We start from the raw sequence: 24,139 nt of genomic DNA, 5'->3' as shown, positions 1-24,139 counted from the left end.
TTGCACGGCGCAGTTTGATGAAATGGGGCTGAAGGTGCTCCGCGATGTTAACTTTGAATCGCGATTAGGTAAATTTTGCTGCCATTTATTTTCAAAAACAGGAAAATACAATTTTTCTCCTTAATTTTTTGAAGAACGTTTTATAACAGGAAATATTATGAAATCGACTTTGTTATTTCGAGTTAGTCAAAGCATTGAACCCTAGCATGTCTGATGAGTAATAGGAATATCATCGTTAAATAGGAAGTTTTGGTAAATTGAGTTTAGGTAAATTGAGCTTTGACTGTATGGCGTAAATCAGCTAGGAACTGGGTGATACCAGGAACAGCAAAGACGCTCAGTATGTTGAAATACTGGCGTATTACCATTACTGCGAACAATTGTCCCTCTTTATATAATTGCAGAATGATCCTTAAGCAAAACGCATCGAGAATAATAAACATCTATGTTAAGGGCACCTAAGAATGGTAGAGCAAACAACAGAAATATGTGCCGAATAAAACCGATTAAAACTCGAGGATGCGCACATCAACATTCTAAAGGCTGATTTAACACAACTAACTTCAGATGGATGCAGAGCCTACACAGAAATTCTTCAGACATAATCCAACTCTTTTTAAATGTGAAGAGCGAAAATTGGTAAACGCTAAAATGGTAATATTCTTTCAAGGTTATGTTTCTTGCGTTATTTTCTTTTTTTAGGATGCTTCTGCAAACCACCACTATCCAGTGGCCGAATAAGGGTTCAGCGTTACTTCTACTATCCCAAAAAGAAGAGGTGCTTTCTGTTTCCTATCCCTCTCGATAAAGGCTGCAACAGTTTCGAAAGAGAAATTGATTGCTATCGAAAATGTGAGCGAAAACTACCTGGCGGAAGACTCGTAATCCGCAAAAGCAACAATGTTTGGTAAGAAAGCAAGTTGATCATTAATATTGCCACCTGGTGTCTCCATGTTCTTGCTGCGCCTGGAAGAAGAGGACACTGAAGTTGACTCGCGTGCTGTGCGCCGAACGTTTGCCTGCTGGTACAGCCTCGTCTTGTCGTCTGTCACGTCTAGCCCTGTTGTCCGTGGCATGTTTTGGTGGAGGTGCGGGGTATCGATCCCAGTATATGTCCCGCACTCCTCCGCATACCCAGGATTCAGGTCCTGTGCCAATTGACACGCCTGTTCACCGCGCTAGCCGGAGGAACCTAGGCCTACCACCTGAGCACGGGCCGTTGGAATTCACCACCGCAGCCGCCCCTCGACAGAACCCACGACTGCCTAAGGTTTTCTACGGCTGTCAGACGGAAGACGTCGAAGACTGGCTCACCCAGTTTGAACGCGTCGCCGCATTTAATCAGTGGGACGATGCCATGGTAGAAGAACAAATGGTAGCGTAACTCCCATAGAAGCCTGCGTGTCGACTCTGAGCGAGGCTTTAGTTTCCCAGTGCCCCCTGCGAACTGTGAGGCACAACAAACACGTGACGTTGCTTGTGACGTCACAGTAACGTACTTTTGGCGGGGAATTTGATTGTCTTTTTGCTTATGAACGAAAAACAAGGCCAACAACGACAGAGGCAGAACGATGCTCGGATAAGGCAGAAAAATGGACACCGTAACTGTTCAGCCAACTTTACTTGACATGGATTTCTACTGTCAAGTTTTACGTTAACTGAAATGTTACGGCATCTTTAACCACCTTATCATAGCATCGTTAGCCTAGTCTTTCGTCGCGCGTCATGTAAACGCATTCTGGGGCTTATTTCTTCGGGCACGTTTGTGAACAAGGGCCTTCAAGTGAATTCGGCAAGCACATGGATAGAAGAACCACATGGCTTGAGGCATTTCACTAAGGGCATAAATGAGTGAAGCTGTGCTGCATAGAAAGCCAGGCTTTATTAATTCACGATTACTTACATAGACGCTTCACGACAATGAAATCTTTAAGTGTAGGAGAGCGACCACCGCTCATTCGTCACGGTCTTCATGAAATCCTCGTGATAAAATTTCCTGAGCGTAGGTCTCCAAACGAGACGCGCGGTGAGATTATAAAAGGGTGAAAGATCTTGCTAACAAACAAAGTACATATCAGCGTCAAAGAACAACAAAAACTAACGAACGGAATAACTAACGCTAGCGCTAGAACGCCAACCTGTAAGAACTTAGGTAAGCAATTCAAATTGGGATTGCTAGTATTTAGAAGTTATTGAGTCGGAGAAGTGAAAATATCTAGATATAGCTTCGCTCCAATAAATCTCGCCCTGTTCATGATTCCCATATTTTACTCGCGCTTCATTTGCCACTAAAAGGAGTCAATGTGAGGTTACAAATTTACAACTTAAGCATTTAACATGCTAAGCATCCCATTGACAATAGGAACATCACTGTAATAACAGCTAAAGCACGTCCAGCGAACGTTGGTGCGGTAATACGACGCAGTAAGCAAAACACGCAGCAAAGGGAGCGGAACGGAAGGCTTAGATCAATGCGGCACGCGTCTTGGGGGCAATAAAATCTCACCTTCACCGTTCAATTAAAACATGCAGCGATGCGCCGCTTATTCAGACGTGTATCCGTAAAACAAGCCACCACTTTTGCGACGTGCCTGGGAGGCCGAGCGGAGCCGCCGAGCATCGTCCGGAAATGCGCACATGCAGCGGCAACCAGTTTCTCATCGAGCACAGACAGTCTTCGCCTTGCTGTAAAGCTCTACCACAACTAGCAGAATGAAATACTGACTGTTTGTTACAGATAACCCACTCTGTACGCAGCACGCAACGATGAACGGTGAACCGGGGCCGACGACGCAGCCATTCCGCGGATGAAAAACGCTTTGGTCTGAGCCATATCTGAGCTATTCTGAGCTTTGGGCAACTACGCAGCGGATAATAAGTGGCCGAGAGAGGCCGTTAGAAACAAGTTAAAATATTATTAAAAATGTGACACGTTTTTTCTTACGCAAGAAACAAAAACTGCATTCATTCTTGAGCGCGAAAATTATGTTTACTTTCTAGTTCTTTGGAGTTCTGGCAGATCTTATTTTCTGTAAGCTAGTAATTTGCCTCACAGTTCGCAGGAGCCCTCATCATCGAGTTGATGCCGCTGGCAGTAGGCAGCTGCACGCGTTTTCTTCCAAGTTGCGCGACCAGTTGTACATTGACCTTGACGATGCCGCAAAGCTCAGGAACGTCTTCTTCAGCCTGGAAGATGGCGCTCGTACATGGTAAGAGAATCGCGAAGGCGCCCTAACATCGTGGCGCGAGTTCTGCCGCTGCATCATTTATTTATTTATTTATACAAATACCTCACAGGTTCCAAACATGGAGCATTGTTTGAGGGGGAGGGGTTACAGTGTATCAGAAGGAACAATGGTACATAGTTTAAAATACAAAAGTTAACAGTAATACAGGACTGGAACTGCAAATAAGTATTAGAGCATGCATGGGAAGTAATAAACAGAGGATTATGACATTATGCAATAGTTAGCGGCATTGGACGAAATCAACCTGACACAGTGAACGAAATATAAAAAAAGTTATTCTGACTGCAAAAAGGTACTCAATTCGTTTTTGAATTTTAGTGGGTCAGATATGTTAGCGATGCGTTCGGGAAGACCATTCCAACCCTTTATAGCCAGTGGCAAGGCAGAGAAGTTAAATGCATGTGTTCAGCCGAATAGACGTTGAAAACTTATTTTATTATTCAGGCGGTGGGAGGTGCGAGTCAGTCTAGTAAGTGGCACTGTTGATGCATGGTGACTGTAGATTAGTTTATGTAGCAAGCAGATAAGCGCGATATCCCGACGTGATTGTAAACTTGTGAGCGATAAGGACAACTTGATGTTAGTCACGTTGGTATGGCGGCTGTAATCATGGGAAATAAAACGTGCTGCACGGTTTTGAATAGCTTCTAGGGATTTGATTAGATACTCTTGATGTGGTGACCAGATGGCTGATGCATATTCTAGTTGAGGACGAACGAAAGTTAGAAATGCGATCTTACGAGTAGAAATAGGTGCGCTATGTAGATTTCGCTTTAGATAGCCGAGCGTGCGCGATGCTCTGGCGGTTATATTTTCAATATGCGTCGCCCATGAAAGATTTTCGGTAAGATGAACGCCGAGATATTTATAAGAAGATGTGCGGGTTAGTGAAATCCTGTTGAGTGAATAATTGTAGGTTGAGAGGGAATGCTTCCTACTGACTGTCATTATTTTGCATTTTTCCGTGTTAAGTGTCATGGACACCTACACCAGCCCGGATCGCCGAGAACGAGCAGAAAGGGCTTTACGCTCTCGCATACAGATGCCGAACGAGACCATAACCATGTACGTGGAGGACATGACTAGGCTGTTCCGACGATCTGACCCGGCCATACCCGAAGAGAAAAAGGTACGCCATCTCATGCACGGCGTTAAGGAACAACTGTTCGCTGGGCTCGTGCGCAATCCGCCGAGCACAGTTGCAGAGTTTCTTTCGGAGGCAGTCACGATGGAAAGGATGCTCCAGCAGCGGTCTACGACCTACGACAGGCCGGTACTCGCCGCTTCGCTCACGGAGCCGCATTCGGCCTTCGGGGCTAGTCCGGATCTTCTTCGCGACATCATCCGCTCCATTTTGCGTGAAGAGCTCCAGACGCTCTTCGGTGCTCCCCAGCCGACGATCGGCTCTATCGCTAGTATTGTCCGCGAAGAGCTCCAACAAGCATTTCGGCCTTCGGTACCATCCGCTAACCCGCCATCCTTTTCCACCGAGCCCTGTCGGCCAGCCTATGCGGACATCTTGCGACGTTCCCCAACCGATTCCACACAATTACCGCCACCCGACCAAGGCTCGCTGTATTCAGCCCACCCCGAGCCGTACATCGACAACCGCCGACCACCCCAGCGAAAGGCAGACCTGTGGCGTGCCCCAAATCGGCAGCGCCAGTGCTTCCACTGCGGAGAACCTGGCCACTTGTATCGACAGTGCCATATCGACAACTGGGACTGAAGGGTTTCCCCATCGACATGCGTAGCCCTCCTTTAGGCCAACGACCCCGGGATATTGAGGACTACTTAGCCCAGCAGCGCATGGCGCCAACTTCTAGACGACAGTCACGATCTCCGTCTCCACGCCGACTATCCTCGCAGCCCAGCTCCTCCTGGATGGCGCAGCGACGGCCGTCTAGTCCGAGCCGGGAAAACTAAAGACAGCGACCTCAGGGGGCGAGGCCGCTTCAAATAGATGCGACGAAGACCCCCCGACAACGCCACCTGTGAGCGACCGCGACTTGACGGCCCCGACGACAGTTCGTACACGTGAAGATAGACTCTCGCTGGATATACCCGTGGTCCTCGACGGCTACAAGGTTAGCGCATTGGTAGACACTGGTGCTGATTTTTCGATTTTAAGCGGGAAGCTAGCGGCGCTTCTAAAAAAAGTGATGACGCCATGGTCTGGCACGCAGATTCGAACCGCTGGCGGGCATGTCGTAACTCCGAGCGGTCAGTGCACGGCGAGAGTCCAAATTCGTATCTCCACGTTTGTTGTAAGCTGCCTTGTAATACCTGACTGCTCCCGCGACTGTATCCTTGGTGTAGATTTTCTTCGGGAGTATGGGGCCATTATCGATCTCCGGAAGCGTACCGTGACCTTTTCGACTGAGAAAGCGGATGATACTGACACCGCAGACCGCCAAAGCCACGCCCCTCTTCGAATTTCCGCCGAGAGCGTTTCTATTCCGCCACGTTCCAGTGTTTTTGTGACCGTTAACTGCGATGAACTGCGTGACGGAACGGCGGTCGCTGAAGGCAACCAGTCCCTTTTGCTCACCCACGGCATCACCTCGGCGCGGAGTCTCATCCATCTCCGTAACGGCCGATCTGAGCTCCTGGTGACTAACTTCACGAACGAGCCCTGCCATCTTTTCCGCGCTACCGCTATCGCATTCGCCGACGCCTCTGCGGACGTTTCTGAATGTTTTACGTTCGGAGAAGTTGAAAATGTGCACCCATCCTTTGATCGCCTGGATATTAGTACAGATCTCTCGGAAACACAGCAGCACGACCTACGTTCTCTCCTTTTAAAATGCAGTGCTTGTTTCGCGACATCATCGAAAATTCGGCAGACGCCTCTTGTGAAGCACCGTGTAATTACTCCCGACGATGCCCGCCCTATACACCAGCAGCCGTACCGCATCTCAACGACGGAACGTGAAGCGATACACACACAGGTTCAGGAGATGCTTCGTGATGGTGTCATCCAACCCTCCAACAGTCCGTGGTCGTCCCCTGTCGTGCTTGTAAGAAAAAAAGGATGGCACCTTTCGCTTCTGTGTTGACTATCGAAAGTTGAACGACATCACTAAAAAAGACGTCTACCCGCTGCCCCGTATCGACGATTCGCTCGACAAGCTTCGTCGCGCCCAGTACTTCTCCTCCATTGACTTGAAGAGCGGGTACTGGCAGATTGAGGTTGATGAGCGGGACCGCGAAAAAACAGCTTTTGTTACCCCAGATGGACTGTATGAGTTTAAAGTGCTGCCATTCGGCCTATGTTCAGCGCCGGCTACTTTCCAGCTCATGATGGACACCGTTCTCGCTGGCCTCAAATGGCAAATCTGTTTAGTTTATCTCGACGACGTTGTCGTGTTCTCTGAAACCTTTGGAGAACACCTTGAACGCCTTCGAGCAGTATTAGATGCCCTCCGGTCAGCTGACTTGACACTCAAGACCGAAAAGTGCCACTTTGGCTACAAAGAGTTGAAGTTTCTTGGTCATCTTGTGAGTGCCGCAGGCGTTAGGCCAGACCCCGACAAAACTGCCGCTGTCGCAATATTTCCCGTTCCTACCACGAAGAGGAGTTTAAAACGTTTCCTGGGTTTGTGTGCGTACTACCGCCGCTTCATCGCCGACTTTTCCAAGATAGCCGCACCCCTGACCCGCCTCACGCGGGATGATACACAGTTCGTGTGGGCCGCCGAGCAACAGGAGGCTTTTGCGGAGCTACGCAGACGACTGCAAACTACTCCTGTTCTTGCGCACTTTGATCAAGACGCTACCACCGAAATCCACACCGACGCCAGCAACATCGGCCTTGGCGCTGTACTCATTGAACACCAAGCTGGCGTGGAAAGGGTCATTGCGTATGCCAGCCGCACGCTCTCCCGCGCTGAAACAAATTATTCCACTACGGAAAAGGAATGCCTCCCAGTTGTGTGGGCAACTATGAAATTTAGGCCTTACCTCTATGGCCGCGCGTTTAAAGTCGTTACTGACCACCATTCTCTGTGCTGGCTGGCCAATCTCCGTGATCCATCGGGGCGCCTAGCACGATGGAGCCTTCGCCTTCGAGAATTTGATTACTCCATTGTGTACAAATCTGGTCAGAAGCACGAAGATGCTGACGCGCTCTCGCGGGCACCCGTCGGATTTGTCGATAACGCCACGGATGACAGAAGTTTTCTTGGACTACTGAATGCCTCAGACATAATGACCCGACAGCGAGCTGACCCAGACCTTCGACCTGTCATTGAATATCTGGAGGGTCGCGCTGCTGACGTCCCCCGCCAGTTTGGAAGGCACCTTTCTGCATTCTGTCTTCGGAATGGCGTTTTATTCAAGAAAAACTCCAGCACTGTTGATCGAGCGCACCTCCTTGTCGTGCCGGCCGACCTTCGCGACGACATCCTTTTTGCTTGCCACGATGAGCCCACCTCCGTCCACTTGGGCTTTGCACGCACACTCGCTCGAGTTCGTCAAGCCTATTATTGGCCTAAACTTTCTGACGCCGTCCATCGCTACGTCAGAGGCTGCCGCGAGTGTCAACGTCGAAAGGTACCTCCTCTCAAACCCGCGGGTTTGCTCCAACCTATTATTCCACCTCGGACGCCGTTTGACCAAGTCGGCATCGACCTACTGGGCCCATTTCCGCTGTCATCGACGGGTAACAAATGGATTATAGTAGCGACCGACTATCTCACACGTTATGCGGAAACCAAGGCAGTGCAGCGGGGCACATCAATGGAGATCGCTCAATTCTTTATGCAGCAAATCGTGTTGCGTCATGGCGCACCGTCCCTAGTCGTAACCGATCGAGGCACCGCCTTTACGGCACAGCTCATGCACGACGTGCTCGAGCTTAGTCATACCAGCCTCCGAAAAACTACTGCATATCACCCGCAGACGAACGGCCTCACGGAGAGACTCAACAAAACCATCGCCGACATGATCGCAATGTACACAGACTGGCAGCACAAAAACTGGGATGAAATTCTTCCCTACATCACATATGCCTACAACACGGCCACCCAAGAGACGACGCGTTTTACACCATTTCGCCTAGTCTACGGACGTGACGTTCAGACGATGTTGGATGCTATGCTTCCGAGCTGCACAGATGATCATCCACTCTTGCCAGACGCCGAACAGTTTGCTCAGCGCGCTGAGAAAGCACGTCAACTTGCCCGCATTCACATTCAGCAACAGCAGGGCACGGATGCACGCCGCTACAACCTCCGTCATCGACACGTCGCCTACCATCCCGGAGAGAAAGTTTGGGTGTGGACCCCGGTGCGTCACCCCGGCTTGTGTGATAAACTGATTTCCCGTTATTTCGGACCTTACGAAGTTCTGCGCCAAGTCACGGAAGTAACATACGAAGTACTTCCAGTGGGTACTGTGCAGCCCTAGCGTCGGCAACCACGCTCCGAGGTCGTGCACGTCGTCCGCATGAAGCCCTATTTCACGCGGTAGTGCGCTACGCGCTTGTTTCGCTGTCGCGTAAGACATCTTACCTCGCGCTCCGTCCCTTATTTCTTTTTTTTAAGAGGGGGAGTAATGCCACCTGGTGTCTCCATGTTCTTGCTGCGCCTGGAAGAAGAGGACACTGAAGTTGACTCGCGTGCTGTGCGCCGAACGTTTGCCCGCTGGTACAGCCTCGTCTTGTCGTCTGTCACGTCAAGCCCTGTTGTCCGTGACAATATTTATATATTAAATGGTACCATTTGGGCGTCACAATGAATAATGCGTGTTTACAAAATCTGACATGAAAATCTTCCCTAAATGAACATGTCAAAGGCCGGCTGAAAATTTTGTTAATAATTTATTGGAGGCATCAGCATTTCTATATTTCAAAACTATTATAGCTTGTCATTCTGCATGCAACCTTTGCGCAAATAAACTATCAGCGCAAATATTTAACAGATTTTACAATAATTTACAATTCAACTTGAAATCCGTGCGCTGCAGGGGCGTTGCTGTATGAAAACATATATTACCGCCTATATTGTAACCTATGTGCCAAGAAATCTTTAATTTTGATTGAGGAGAAGCAGTAGAAACTTTTTCACATTAGTGTACTATAAGGAGCAATAGTTTACGCGATGCGAGTGCTCTAAAAAATATTATCATTGTGCTCTTATTTAAGCCAGTTCTCAGAAAGGTTTCGCGGTGTGAGGTGTCTTCTCTGTTCTTTACACTAGTAAGATGCTATTCTTTTGGGGGCGAAGCTGCAGTCAATATTTTTCTTTAGAAACCATCATCCCTTAATATTTTTCAAGTTATAGTAATGAAAGAAAGTTACCATATACCGTTTTTTTTTAAACTATAACCAATAAAATAGCAAAGAAGTTAACGAGAAGCATTCCCAGATTGCAATCAATAGCTGTTCCGAGCATTTCATGCTAATTGAGGCACTTACTGCATATCTAGTTTATAATCGAATATTCACGCATCAAATCAGGACGTGACTGCTAATAAAAGGGTTGGAACGATGTCAGCAACGATGCTAAATACGTTCCATGAAAAACCGGTTGTGATTGTTTGCCACAGGTGGATTGTTATGCCTATTCACACGAGGAAGTAACATGAGAAAAACAGAAATGGACCTTGGAAATAACGTATGATAAGATGATAGCCAGTTTCAGGACGACGACAAATTTTATACATCAGTTTTGTTTTTAAGTTCAAAAATGTTCTATTACCCCAGTCAGAACAAAAATCAGGCACGGGTACGAAGATGGAGACGACTTTGCTGTTAGTTTCGTTATATTAAAGCGAAAAAGTATAAAGACGCCGATATTTCTCCTTAGGACAAGTAGTCAAAAGAGACTTTAACACTGCCATTTCATTCCGCGAATTTTTAAGGCAAGTTGGATTGTCCTTTTTTAACATTCCCGCTTTACTTCACGTAATTGTGCAGTCATAATATTAACAACTAAGCGGTATTTTCGCCGACACCTTTGACAACTGTTCAGCGTGATACCTGGATACAGCAATGGCGGACTTTCGGTATAATGAGCTATATACACAAGCGTAAAATTGGATACATTACCTGCCGTAAAATTACAGCCTTCTAAAATTGAGGGCCGTACAGGGTGTAGCTTGACATCCGCGAATGTTTATTTGCATCAAGCATTCTCAATACCCTAGGCGCTAACTCTCAGTCCTCTGAATTAAGAAATGAGAGCATAGCGTTCGATTAGGATGCGTTTAAACGAAATACAACAGCATACGGCAATGTCCTGTAGCAGGAAACTGTTAATGGCAGGAGGCGCGGAAAAATCCACTGCTCCGAAAAAGCAACCATCGTATAAAGCGTAAATATTTCTGCAAAACCATTATTTTATTCTCTTTATTTAATTATTACTGCAAATACAAAGGAATAAAGGATTTTCACCTTTTTACGTGATTAAAAGCTGTATCTTGAAAAATTGGTGGTAAGAGATTCTTATTTAATGTGACTGTGGGGATATCTGCCTTACTCAGTGAATTTTCAAAAACAAACCTTTCTGTATTTTGCAGAATGTGGAGCATCACTAATTCCCTACTGGCAAAAGCATATTAAGAAAATAAATTGGCTTCATTCCTGCAGTGCGTCTGGGAGTTTCAATTCATGCTTTCAGTTTACTCGTGATGCAAACACGATAATTTAAAGGAATAACGCAACTTTTGAATTAACGCTCTAAAATCCAATAGTATTTTACCTTCTACAACATATCTTCCAAAGTCTACATCATAATAGGCCTATATGTTACCAATATTATAGCCCCGCCGTGGCGGTGCAGTCAGGCAAAGAAAATAAGAGCTGTTTTGGTGGAGTGGTTAGGGACCTCAAATATTATGCACTAGAATGCGGGATCGAATCCCGGCCGCGGCGACGGCTTTTAGATGCAAGCGAAAAAGCAGGCCTTGTGTGCTGTTAGATGTCAGTGTATGTTAGAAAACCCCAGACGGTAATTATTTCCGGAGCACTCCACTAAGGTGTCTCTAATGCCTTGAGTCGCTTTGAGACTTTAAATGCCACAAACCAATTAGCGGCATTAGAAGAATCCTGATTTGTTATTTGCCAATCTTTTTTTTGGAGAACTATAGGAACGGAAAAAAAATTTTCTTTTACTTTAAACTTATCTAGACTTATACTCTCACAATATTCAACTTAATATAGCGGTCTTTTATGAAACCACATGTTAAAGGGCGCGTTTAATTTCTCGTTTCACTCAAAATTACTGAAATAGGACGATTATTTGAAGTACTTGAAATGAGGCTTTGAAATGCAGTCATTTTTTTTTTGCTGATAATAATTTGTGGTCATCAGTAATGGCGACTTTAACACTTGCTATCTAGACCACTTATTAGAACAGTTTATATGAGCCCACTCAGTTGCGATAACTCTATATCATCTTAACCTTAACTATGAGCAGTAAAAGGAAGGAAATTTGTACCATGCACCACTACAATAAGGTCTGGCAATTTCGGAATGCCCAAACCTGCCGCCAAATTAAGGCAGTAATAAAATAATTAGAAATACTGCATTATGGGATAGCAGCAAATTTCGAGGTTTGAATAATTATGAAAATATAACAAATAGGTTTCCTAACAGGCACATGGTTCCTCATGTCAAAAGGTTACATGATTTCAAGAAGCAATAAAAATTGCTCTAAATTACCGTAATTGGTGACACAGTAATTTTGGAAACTACCAAATTATCCTGCTGCTGTTCATTGCTTCAATGTTATGTAATAGGACAAAAGATAAACGGACAGGTTAACACTTTACTATGCTCACAATCCACCAACCTCTATGATGTAGATGTGCTCAAAGTGCACATACCCAATATAATCTGGGTTTAGATCGAGAATACAGTACATTATAACATTTATAGGCCAGAGGGAACACTTTTATCTGAGCCAAAGTAATGATATTTGCATATATTCAGCAACCACAAAGATTGGACTGCCTAATCCATGCGATACCTACTGTACTCCACTTCAAGGAATAGCACTGTGCAATATTCCCATCTGATGCTCATAAGTAAAGTTTTCACTAACGAATCCTTTATGCACTTTTCGTTAAGTCACTTCTATCCAGTCAGACAGCAGTAGACAAGATGTCATCTGCACGATGTGCTTTTAAAGTCTTCACCTATTGTAGTGTCGAAGCAAATGTGTTTACCATTATGTACTATGTATATACTCTTTCTTTCAACGCAAGAACCAGAAATGGACATGGAAAAGTGCTAAAGGGGAGACTAAAAATGAAATTGACTTCATAATGTGTTCAATCCTCGCCATTGTGCAAGATGTAGAGGTAATTGGGAAAGTGCGATGCAGTGACCACAGGTTGGTGAGGTCCCGAATTAGCCTAGATCTGAAGAAGGAACGCAACAGATTAGTAATTAGCGGTGAGGGGGAGGGCAGAAGAATTCAGGATCTCGCTACAGAATAGATATTCGGCTCTAACCGAGGATGGCGGCATTACCCTTTAAGCAATGAACAATAATTTTAGAGATATCATTACGGAGTGTGCGGTAGAAGTAGGCGGTAGGATAGTTAGAGAGGATACCGGTAAGTTGTCTTAGGAGAGGAAAGATTTGATTAAGAAACGCCAGAATATGAAAGCTTCCAATCCAACAGACCCGATCGAATTGGCCGAGATATCAAAGCTAATCAATAAGCGCAAGGTGGCTGATATAAGGAAGTATAACATGGAGAAAATCGAGCATGCTGTAAAGAACGGGGGAAGCCTTAAAGCGGTAAAGAAGAAATTGGGCTTAGGCAAAAACCAGATGTATGCGATAAGGGACAAGGCGGGCAACGTCGTCACCAATATGGACAAGATAGTCAAAGTAGCTGAGGAGTTCTATACTGATCTCTACAGCAGCCAAAGTAGTCAGGACCGTAACGAGATTGGCGGCAGGGAAAAACAGTCAGACGTTCCACCAGTGACGAAGGACGAGGTCAAGAAAGCATTAGAATCTATGAAAAGGGGGAAATCAGCTGGAGAGGATCAGATAACTACTTGCTAAAGGACGGGGGGGATATCGTGCTAGAAAAACTGGCCACCCTGTATACGCAGTGCCTGGTGTCATCGACGGTACTGGAACCATGGAAGAATGCAAACATTATCCTGGAATGCAAGGAAAGCGTAGCAGGGGGCGGCAGAAAGTTAGGTGGGCGGATGAGGTTAAGAAGTTCGCGGGGGTCAAGTGGATGCAGCTAGCACAGAACCGGGTTAAGTGCAGAAATATGGAAGAGGCCTTCGCCCTGCAGTGGGTATAGTCAGGATGATGATGATGATGATGATGATGATGATGATGATGATATACTCTTTCTTGCGAGGTCTCTTTAGTGAGGTCAATAAATGAACACTCTAGCGATGGTATTGCCCTCTATTATGTCACACGCCTCAAGGAGGCAAGGTATCGTTTCCCAAGAAAATGACTAATAATTACAAATAACGCTGATTGCTTTCTTCAGATTGGCTCTCAAAATGTTTTAGTTTTACAAACAGCTGTGACTAGAAAATGGGGGACGACCCGTTTCCATGTATACACACATTCAACCAACCCGGCATTTTCCGAACAATTCAAAAGCTAGACCTAAATACGTTCCAAATTCCTGACTGTTGTTATTCGCTAAATTCAAGATATCTGTGGTGTCACCCTTGTGTCTCGATGGCCTGTTTTCGAACAGCGTATTGACAGTGTGGGCCTCCACTGTCTTCTAAATAAATGAATGACACTACAGGGATTGAGTGCTTTCACTCAGCTCCGCATTTAAGAGATTACTGGACCGCAATAAAAGGCAACAACAGCGATTGTCTGATACAGATATGAACAAACTTTGTGTCAGGAGTGTTGGTCAACGTCAAGATTAAATATGCTAAACGGCAGAGTTGATAACGCTTTAGTTTTCTGGCAAAGTAATTTAAAGGTAGCCCTCTGGGACTAGCGGCTTGCACTTCTAAACAGGACTATTTACGGCCAGTACTGTACTTGCTGACGTCACAATTGTACAGGAGCGCAACGCAGCAGCCCTACTGGGCGCGGCTTGTTCAGTGTAGGGTCGCCTTTATAGCCTTTGTTGGTCGCTTATCCTGACGTTCACGATCTGAATCGGTGCTCCTGGGTGCCGTTCGCGCTACTCGTAAATAACCCGGCATGCTGCAGACACAGTTGACGGCTTTTTTGCAAAGAGCACCGATCATGGTTTCGTCGAACTGTAGCTAATACTTAGAGCATTCCTTTCAGCGAAAGGTGGTAATTATTCTTTTTTTGCGGGATGCACTAATTATTGAACGGAAAATAGCTCAGTGATTTACCACCCTTATCCCGAGGGAAAGGAACTTAGAAAAAATTTTAATCTAGCCATCCCCAACAGGTCACCGAATCAAAGAGCGTATCTTTGATCGGATTGATCGATTGAAACGTATGTTTATTTAAATCCCTGAGTCATGTAGTTTTGCTTCCGGCATCTTTGTGGGCATCTAACCCCGCCACAGTCCCTGCGGCCCAGGCGGGTTCCGGTTTGTTTGTCTTCGACATCTGCCATAAAGCTTGGCTTCGAGCTTTGCATAGAGCATAGCGACGGCTGTGTTGTCGAGGGACAGCGAAGCACCCAATCGATGTAGCTGGCCGGGAGGATGGCAATTGGAATTCTGGTGAGCGCCCTGACTCGAATGTCAGAATAGTCTTGACAATAACTTGTTATATGGGCAGCGGTCGCTGGACATTGGCAGCGACGCCATATCCCTTCGTCAGTGTGGTAGTGGAACCAATCATATTTTGCCTCAAGACGGGGTTAATAAAATGTGAGTTGCGAGGCAGCAGACTAATGTCTACGTGCCCTCGATAACTGCTCCGGCATAGATGGAATGGGGCTCGCCTTTTCCTCGGCACGTTCTTCTTCCATTGCGGAGGTGCTCAAGGGCCTTGTGCCGTCACTCTTCGCGATTGCTTTGAAGGTGGAGATTAACAACAGGCAGGTTTGGGAATCCGCTATGGCAGAAAATGCGTTTGGCGCTATTGCTACTTTTGGTGCTGCTTCTGCGCCTCGCTATTGGCGCACTCGTTGCCTTCAATGCCTGCGTGTGCAGGCACACAAGAAATCGTCGTTCTGATGATATGCCCTTTTACTTGCCAATGTTCCAAAAGTGGAACATACTAAACCTGATTTTTTATTTTCTTCGACATCTATCGCAGTTTTTTCTTTTTGTTTTCGCATACTCACTGATACTTGTAGAAAAAGTAGGAATTTTAATTTTTATTATCAAGGTATTTAGAACCATTGTACAGAGAGAGAGAGCAGAACTTTTTATTGATTCCAGCGGATGAAGAGGCTCCGGCCCTCCGTCGCTTGGGATGGATGGCGAGTGCCCCGCCTCAGACGCAGGCCGGCAGACGTTGTTGGCCGGCGGCGTCCCAGGCCAGCTGGATGGCGGCTAGCTGGAGCTCAGGGTCCGAGCACAGCAGCATGGTCTCCCAGAGTTGCGGCGTCAGATTTAGACCCCTCCCGGGAGAAAAGGGGCAGTCCCAGAGGATGTGTTCGAGGGTCCCTCTCGAGTCACAGTTTGCACACAATTCAGATCTTTCTCCTGGGAGCATATGGCTCACCAGGAGCGGGTGCGGAAATGTCCCAGTCTGAAGGCGACGCAAGGCGGCGGCCTGCCTGAAATTTAGGGTAGGGGCTGGCGAAGCAGCCACCCGTCTACTGAGTCTATAATGCTGCAGAATTTCTGTTTAAGATTTGGTACACTCTATGGTCCCCGCTCCAAGTCCGCCCTCTCTGCCGCCGGCTCGGTGGTAGAGCCCTCGAGCCATGGCATGGGCGGATTCGTTGCCGGGAACGCCAGTGTGCGATGGAGTCCAAATCAGCTGTATAATTCTCGAGATTGGTGATTACTGTAATATTCGAATTGCCTGGGGAGCAATAAACCCACGACTGTAATTTCGTATTGCAGTTTTGCTGTCGCAGATCACGAAACGCGTCTTTGTCTGGGCGCAGGCTAGAGCTACAGCCACTTCCTCAGCTGCCTCAGGAGATCTAGTTTTCAGGGTGACCGCGGTGATCGGTCTACCCGACCCATTCGATACCGCTGCAACCATAAAGGAGCTTGCCCCTCCGGCAGCATCTACAAAGGCTACTTCCTCCGGCGGCAAGCGGCTAAATTTCCTACTGAGCATTTGAGCTCTTTTTTCCCGACGCTCCGTATGGTGTTCGGGATGCATGTTTTTTGGCAGCGGAGGTATCCATAGCCTGTCCCGTACAGCCATGTCTATTTCAGATTTTGTCTGAGCGCCTCCCCAAGTGTCGATGCCCAGTTTTTCTAGAATGGATATGCCTGCGGCGGTTAGGCGGAGCTTTTCTACCTGTGAAGTGCGTACCGCTTCCGCGATTTCATCCCATGTGTTATGGATGCCCAGTTGCAGGAGGCTAGCGGTGGAAGTACAGCGCGGGAGTCCAAGGGCTCTTTTAATACTTGTGCGGATGAGGCTCTCTAATTTCTGTCGTTCTTCTGCCTTAAGGGGTAAGTATGGCGTAGAATAGCTGATTCGACTAATGATAAATGCCTGGATTACGAGCAGAAGATTTTTTTCCTTTAGTCCTCTGCCTTTACTCGAAACTCGGCGGATGAGGCTAACTGTTTGAGATACATGCCGCTCAAGCTTTTTAATAGTTTCTCCGTTGTAGCCGTTAACTTGGAGAAGGAGACCTAATATACGGATCTGCGATACCTGGGGAACTTGATTTCCTTGTACCGAAATCTGTATATCCACTTTACGCTCTCTCCGCAGGCACCGTGGATTGTAAAACCATTGTACAAATACTCACAAAAAGGCATATTTTGCGTTCCATAAGCACCATACGTTTGTTGCATTATTTTGCAGGAAAAATGTAACATTGCAAAGAGCAAAGCAGAACTGAAATATCGACATATGGTTACTTACTACTGGGCAAAAAAAAAATAATAAAGACAATCTAGTATTCAGTTTTGAGAGTTTTCTGCAAGTGTTCCATTTTTGGAACGTTGGCGTTTTACGGTGTCAAAAGCAGCGTAGAGTGACGCATGCATTTCGCTGTGTTTTTCGCCTTTTTCGGCATGTTGATAGCGCCCTCTAGGTGTAGTTTGGCACCAATGTGAACGCTATCTTTCCTTGTCATTGTTTGGACATTTCGTGTTTGCTTGGCACGTGGAAGAAGCAGCGTTCATCTGCAGCGCATAGCCGCATCAATCCTTCTCAATGTAAGTAGAAAACGACTTCGTGGCTAGTTTTATATTGTAGTACTACTTTTCAACGCAATAACTCTCGTTGTAGGTCATCACAACGCTTCCTCACACGGGAGGCTGTAATTGACCTTTTCTTCAGCCTTCCCGATGACGATCGCGAAGGAGCGTCTGTATGCCAATTGCTGGCAGATGAAGATGGCAATATTACTGACGAAAAGCACGTGAACAAAAATGACTTTTCTGAAGTTGTTCCCGATGATGTCTGCGGACAGGTTGAAGTTATGCAGTGCTGTGATGAAGACGTTGATTCGCCTACTGCATGTCCGAGTCCTCAGCCACGACGAAAAAAACCAGCACAGAGGCAGCCGACTGCTGGAAAGGGGCGCAAATCATCAAACAAGGCTGGAAAAACAAATACGCCTAAGCGCTGATTTAGCGCAATATGGAGTGACCGTGCTACGTTTGACGAAACACTTGCCGGATAGAACCCTCCTTTTTTGCTGGAGGCATTTCCCGAGCTAGCGGACATGAGCACATTTATGATGTTCAGCAAAATTATTTCTCCAGAATATCTTGGTTCACTGGCTGAACTGACTGCAAGGTACGGGCTCCAAAAGGGGGAGGAGGTGGACGTCACAGGAGCAGACTTAGGTCAGTTTTTCGGTCTTTTACTTTTGAGCGGATATCACTCCGTTCCATCTGAGGACTCATATTGGAGCACCTCAGAAGACATTCGTGTGCCTTTAGTTGCAACAGTGATGGCCCGCAATAAGTTCCGGCAGCTGAAAAGGTTTTTTCATGCAGTGGACAACACTCGGTTGAAAGCAGGCGACAAGATGGGCAAGATTCAGCCATTTTACGACGAAATCTCGAAATGTTTTCGCCAGTTTGGAGTGTTCCACAAAAGCCTCAGCATCGACGTGTCAATGGTGCCCTATTATGGCCACCACTCATGTAAAATGTTCATTCGCGGCAAACCTATTCGATTTGGATATAAGATATGGATGATGTTCTCTTCGAATGGGTACCCCTATGCAATGGAATTATACTGTGGGAGAAATTGAAAGGACGAGAAGGCACCTCTTTGGCTGAGGGTTGTTAGCAATATGGTATCTGTCCTGCCCGCTCCTGAACAGCACGAAGTCTACATTGACAACTTTTTTACTTCGCACGGTCACCTGGTGAAACTGACTGATCAGGGGGTTCGAGCGACGGGGACTGTACGAGATACAAGAACCGGTGGTTGTCCACTGAAGAGCTTGAAAGATGTCGGAAGAGAAGAAAGAGATTCTTTCCACAACAAATGTGACGGGGTGGTCTACACATGCAGGTGGAACGACAATGCAGTCGTCGCAGTTTCTTCAAACCACCTCGGCCATGAGCCTCTTGGAACTGCGAAACGGTTCTCACGACGCGCAAACAAAAATGTAGACATTCCGCAACCATATTTGATCAAAAAATACATTGAGGGCATGGAGGGAGAAGACGTTCTCGACCGCCTCCTCGGCAGTTATCGCCGAAGACTTCGAAGCAAAAAATTGGGGTAGAACCTTTTAAGCAATGGTTTGAACATGGCTTCGTCGCAGGATGGCTCCTTCACTGCGAGCTTCAAAAAGAAACTGATGCCGCCATGAGGTATATAGCTTTTCGGCGGGACGTTGCCATGTCCTTGTTGCACCTCAAGGAGAGAATCACTGTGCGACCTGGACCTCGGGTTCATCCGAGACGCAAGGATAGGAAAACTGATGGCCACTACATCATCTCAGCAACTCAGGGGAGGTGTGCAGAGTGCAAGAAAAACACGACGAACCATTGTCAGCAGTGCAAAAAACGCCTGCACACGAAATGTTTTGCAGCATACCATGGCTTGTGAAGTGTTAACATAAGAGAAACCCCATTTAACAGTCAATAAAGGTTATTCAAGATAAATTTTGTGTTTTTATATGAGGAACGGCAATGTTCCAAAAATGGAACATGCGATTAAACACACTAAATTTTTGTGAATGCGGCTGTATTTTTTATCATAGTTAATTTAGAAGACCAATGCAAATTATCAACACCAATTTCGGTTTTTTTACTACTCCTTCATAGTTCAGCGCTTAAAAGGTTAAGATTGAGAGAATCAAATGTAGATAATATTTCACCGGTTATTTTAGGGTGTGCTGCTGGACTCGAGGTCTTTCGTCTGCACACTTCATAAGCGTGAGATGCTTCCTTAAAGAGATAGAGTCTGTGCTTGGAGTCATATTTTGGAAAGGTTTGAAGAACACACCGCGCAGTTTTTGAAAGGGCTGCAAGGTCTACTTCCACAGTATCGACGTCATCGACAAAGGGCTGTGGGGATGTATTCACGACATGATCGGTGGCATCGACCCAACGCTCCCTCCCGCATATACCTGGGAACATCTGTGTCGCTGTTATTGGCATCGGTTGGGGGAAGCGTTGTCTCTGCCATGTCAGTAGATATTATATTTGGTAGTAGCCGTTGTTTGTCACTACGCTGCGGCTATGCGCCTTAGAGAATCGTTTGCGTCGCTCCAGTTCCACAGCAAGGAGCCATAGTTCATGGCAATGGCCTTCCATCTGTCAATGACTCTGCCGGGGCCCAAGGCGGATACACATAATCATTTGAAGGGCGAACTTCTTTGTTTGGTGCAACTGAAGTTCCTCCAGGATGTACCGGCCAGCTGGGGTACACCCTAGACGATCCTTTAAGCGAGATTTGCCTGTTCAGCAATCTCCACAATCAGGTTCATGCCGCTGTGCGCGTACAGCTCTTTGAAAGGTGCGTGCTTCGGCAGACCCGTGACAATAAAGATGGCTTCTCATTTAAGCTTTTCAAGGTTTTCAGACTGCCTTGTGATTAATCCCGTTATACCTGGCGGCACGGACAGAGGCATATTATTTTCTATTACTTTTGGGTAGCCTCACCATTATACGTCTTCTTAGGAGAATGTTTTTAATTGTAACCATACATGATGCGGAAGTTGAGAAGGGATATAAATAGATGCCGGGTATCCTTCTCCTTTATACCCCACTGGAGAGAGGTTACTCTGCTAATGAGGCGTAGGGGTGTCTTGCACTTTGACCTTACTTTACAGCCGCAGTCTACCTGGGCCGACATAGCGCACTCGTGACGCAACCGTCAGGAAACAATGCGAAAATCAATCGCGATCTTTATACGCGCTTAGATAAAAGAATGTCAAAACATATGCTGAGCATTGAACATCCGCAACAACTTTCTGATCAGGGCAATAAATGCAATACAAGCAAATATGTGCTCGTAGTCCCGTGGCAGCGCCAGCGTGGTGAAGCCCATCCGGTATCGTTCAATAACTCCGCTGCTAAGGTGTCGTCGAAATTGAAGATTTATTTGGCCGTAAGACAGTTGGATTCAGGGTGAGGCAGTTCCGCAGATACATTATTTACTACAGCACTTCTAAATTGTAAAGCGCAGTTCGTTGTGGTATCGATGTTAAATAAGCGTAGCCACGAACAGGGCGCACGATCAGAGTGCTGTCGTCCGATACTCTCTTGGACAGCCCCGTTCCGGTAAACTCGCAGCATCCGGTGCGGCAATTGTTGCTAATTTGTTGACTTCTTTTGTGATGATGCTTGGGTGAGAAATGTTTCGACGTACCTCTAATTATTACCCCGAGCAAACAACCCTGCGATGATGGGGCGGGCCGGGCTGTTTATAGCATGCTTCGCCGTCGGGCAATACTCGTAGGTTGTAAAAAAGCGCTGTCAGACGTCACACTAGACACTGATTATTTTACGTGCTGTTCTGGCACCTTGCTTTAGTGTCCAAACTGTACGTAGTAAAAACTGACAGCAATTGTCCGCTTTTCGCACCCGGGCGTGGACTGAAACCTTCAGTACAAACTCCGACGCATCCGCTGAACTTCATAACGGATAGTCGTGAACAACAGGTTGGTTATAAACGTCAGTCAGTGGGAAATTGACTAAATGTTTCTGGTCGTAAGGGTATTTCTACTGTTGAACAATATTCTCACTTGCGGTGAAGCAGAGTTTTGGATGGGTGTTGAGTCAAGAATGGGACTGGTAGTAAACCAGTATAATACTTGGCACGCTTATATATGCCGTAGAGTTTCATCAGGTTGTGTGACTGCATAAAGGGCTTAAAGAATATAGCGAATGCTTCACATAGCAGCAGCTTAGCCGCTTTTAAGATCGCTCGCTCGTTCTGCCCATACTGGGTGTGCATGCCGAGTACTGATTATGTATTTTTTTTATTGCAACTGAATGCCGAGTCCTGGATGTCACTGCCCGAGTACTTCAAGGAGGACTCACAGTCATCAAATAGTGTGTTCCACATGGTGCTTGCAGCTCGGCTGCAGGACTCTGCCATCTTCAGGTGAGGTCACACAAAGTAGTGCGCTCCGGGCCCCGCGCGGGAGTTTCAATTTTTATTGAAGTTTTGTGCTCATTTGAAAATAATTCTTGCGTGTTGTAATAAAATGAAATAACGTACTGTGATGAGCAAGCCTCTAGCAATATAAACGAGCTGTTAAGTAAATATGGTCAAAAAATTGCCGGAATTCGCCTTTAGAACGCTCACCGGCAGATCCCTCTATTGCTTCACGTTGATGTTCATGAATTTTTATTAGATAAATTAGTGCTCTATTAATTTAACTCCTGTGATTCAGACGTCATATTAAGCACGAAATACCAAGTGACGTAGATATAAATCACCGGTGTCAACAACGGGCTTGCACGCCCTTGAGTCGAACTGGCTTGTGTGTCTAAATAATTATGCAGGGGCCCCGGTTTTCATTCCGATGTCTCATTCCTATCCGACAGCGGAACGCTCAGGTAGCAATCTACGCCTGCAGTTCATGTGACCCGCCAACTCCAACATGCCAGATGTCTACTAAAAGAGTGCACTAACACCGGGTTCTGTCCTCCACTTTGTTCAAACATACAAGTCTTCCTCCGCCTTTTCTGCTACTGCCCGGTTCTCCCTTTAAGAGCCACAGCTTCGCTTTAAGCGTTCTAAAGTTCTCCTTAGGTGTACCGTGAAATTTTGGTAAGGGGTCAATAGGACAAGTATTCTGCCTTCATTAGCACCAGTGTTGGTCGTGCCTGAGTCAGTCACTAATGTCGACATCCGGCGTCGGCAGAGGTGCAGGCTGCGAAAATTGATTATAAACCTGTTATCTGCACTATGTGTCAGTTTGGAATTAGGTTACTGCTTGCAATGAGAGAGGGGTGTCAGTGCACATGTACGTAGGCAGCTCATAGTATCTGGTCTCCCAGTCCACAAAGTTTCGGTCTTTTCCTGCGTGGGCCATCGCTTTGCTTAACTTCGCTAGAATCTATGAGGCCCTGATGACGCCTGTTCCTGAATCACCATGGCCGTGTGCTGGAGGCAGCAATATGTTTATCCCAAATACTACCTAAATTAAAGGAGGATAGGGCCAAACGTTTATTGGCCGAGGGTTATGTCCTACGCGACGCTGCTCTTGCCAGGATAAGCACCTAGCAGCTGCGCTCTACAATCATCGTGCTTGATGTGGCGTCACCTTCTAGGAGTCATGCGCTGCGCTTTTACTGTCCAAAATGTGCCGATCTCGTGAAATGATGATGATGATGATGATGATCCGCATCAGTTGCGTTTTCGGGCACCTTTTGAGTGTTGCATTCAAGTTCCTAACGTTTAGGAACCGAAGGCCACCATAAATTGTTTTAAACGTGATACAGAAGTTACTTTAAACCAAAGTCCGCTGCTTAAAACAAAATATAATCAGCAGCCCATACAAAGCGTGGAAGAGCACCACCCTTGCAATTATAAAATTTGTTTACTTTTCCACTTTATTCTACCACAGGTCGTGTTTCTTTTTGTAGCACATTATTGCATGGAAGAAGATCGGCAGTGACGCGAGAGGAGCCCTCGTGCTAGGCCAGATATTAAATCATTGTTCATCCTGTCACCATGTTGTATCGTCTCTTTGTCACCACGTAACATTTTGGTTTGGAGGTGCGGTGTACGTCATCTCCACCCTCGCATTGCAGCATCGAAGCCATCTGTAAGCCGGGACCATTCACCAAGAGCCCTGGAACATCGCCGAGCAGCTTCGCCCTAGCCCTTCTTTTCTTCAACATCTATACCATCACAACACCATCGACTTAACGAAATGATCGGGACGATCGCTCGATGGCCCTTGGAAGTGTTGCGAAGAAGAAGATCGCCAGGGGAGCGGGAGGAGCCCTCGTGCTAGGCCAGACATTAAATCAGCGTTCATCCTGTCACCACGTTGTGCCGTCTCTTGGCTGGTCACCACGTAACGATATTATGAATGATTATTTCAAAGCTTTCTGCACTAGTCGTGTTATTAACATGACTAGAGTTGTCTGAATTCGACGCTCCCAGAAGCAGACTCCCTTTCTTAATTTATTCCAATCGTGAAGATTTACTCCTACATTTTGTGCTCCACAAGAGTAGCGGAAATACTCTGTCTTTGACGAACTACAATGCACATTATTCGCATGCATTAGAAGTTCTAGCTCTGTCGCAGACACCTACAACCTAGGCGCAGAAACAATTTATATGTTCGCAGGACACAATGACTGAATTTATTCAAAACGTCTGGGTTATGCTCATTTCATAACGCATCATACACATAACTTCAATGCCAGGGCTC

Source organism: Amblyomma maculatum, chromosome 11 (assembly GCF_055883805.1).
Source record: "Amblyomma maculatum isolate TAMU_Amacu chromosome 11, ASM5588380v1, whole genome shotgun sequence".
Classification (NCBI taxonomy): Eukaryota; Metazoa; Arthropoda; class Arachnida; order Ixodida; family Ixodidae; genus Amblyomma; species Amblyomma maculatum.
The sequence above is the reverse complement of the archived record's forward strand: the minus strand, read 5'-3'. Positions refer to the sequence as shown.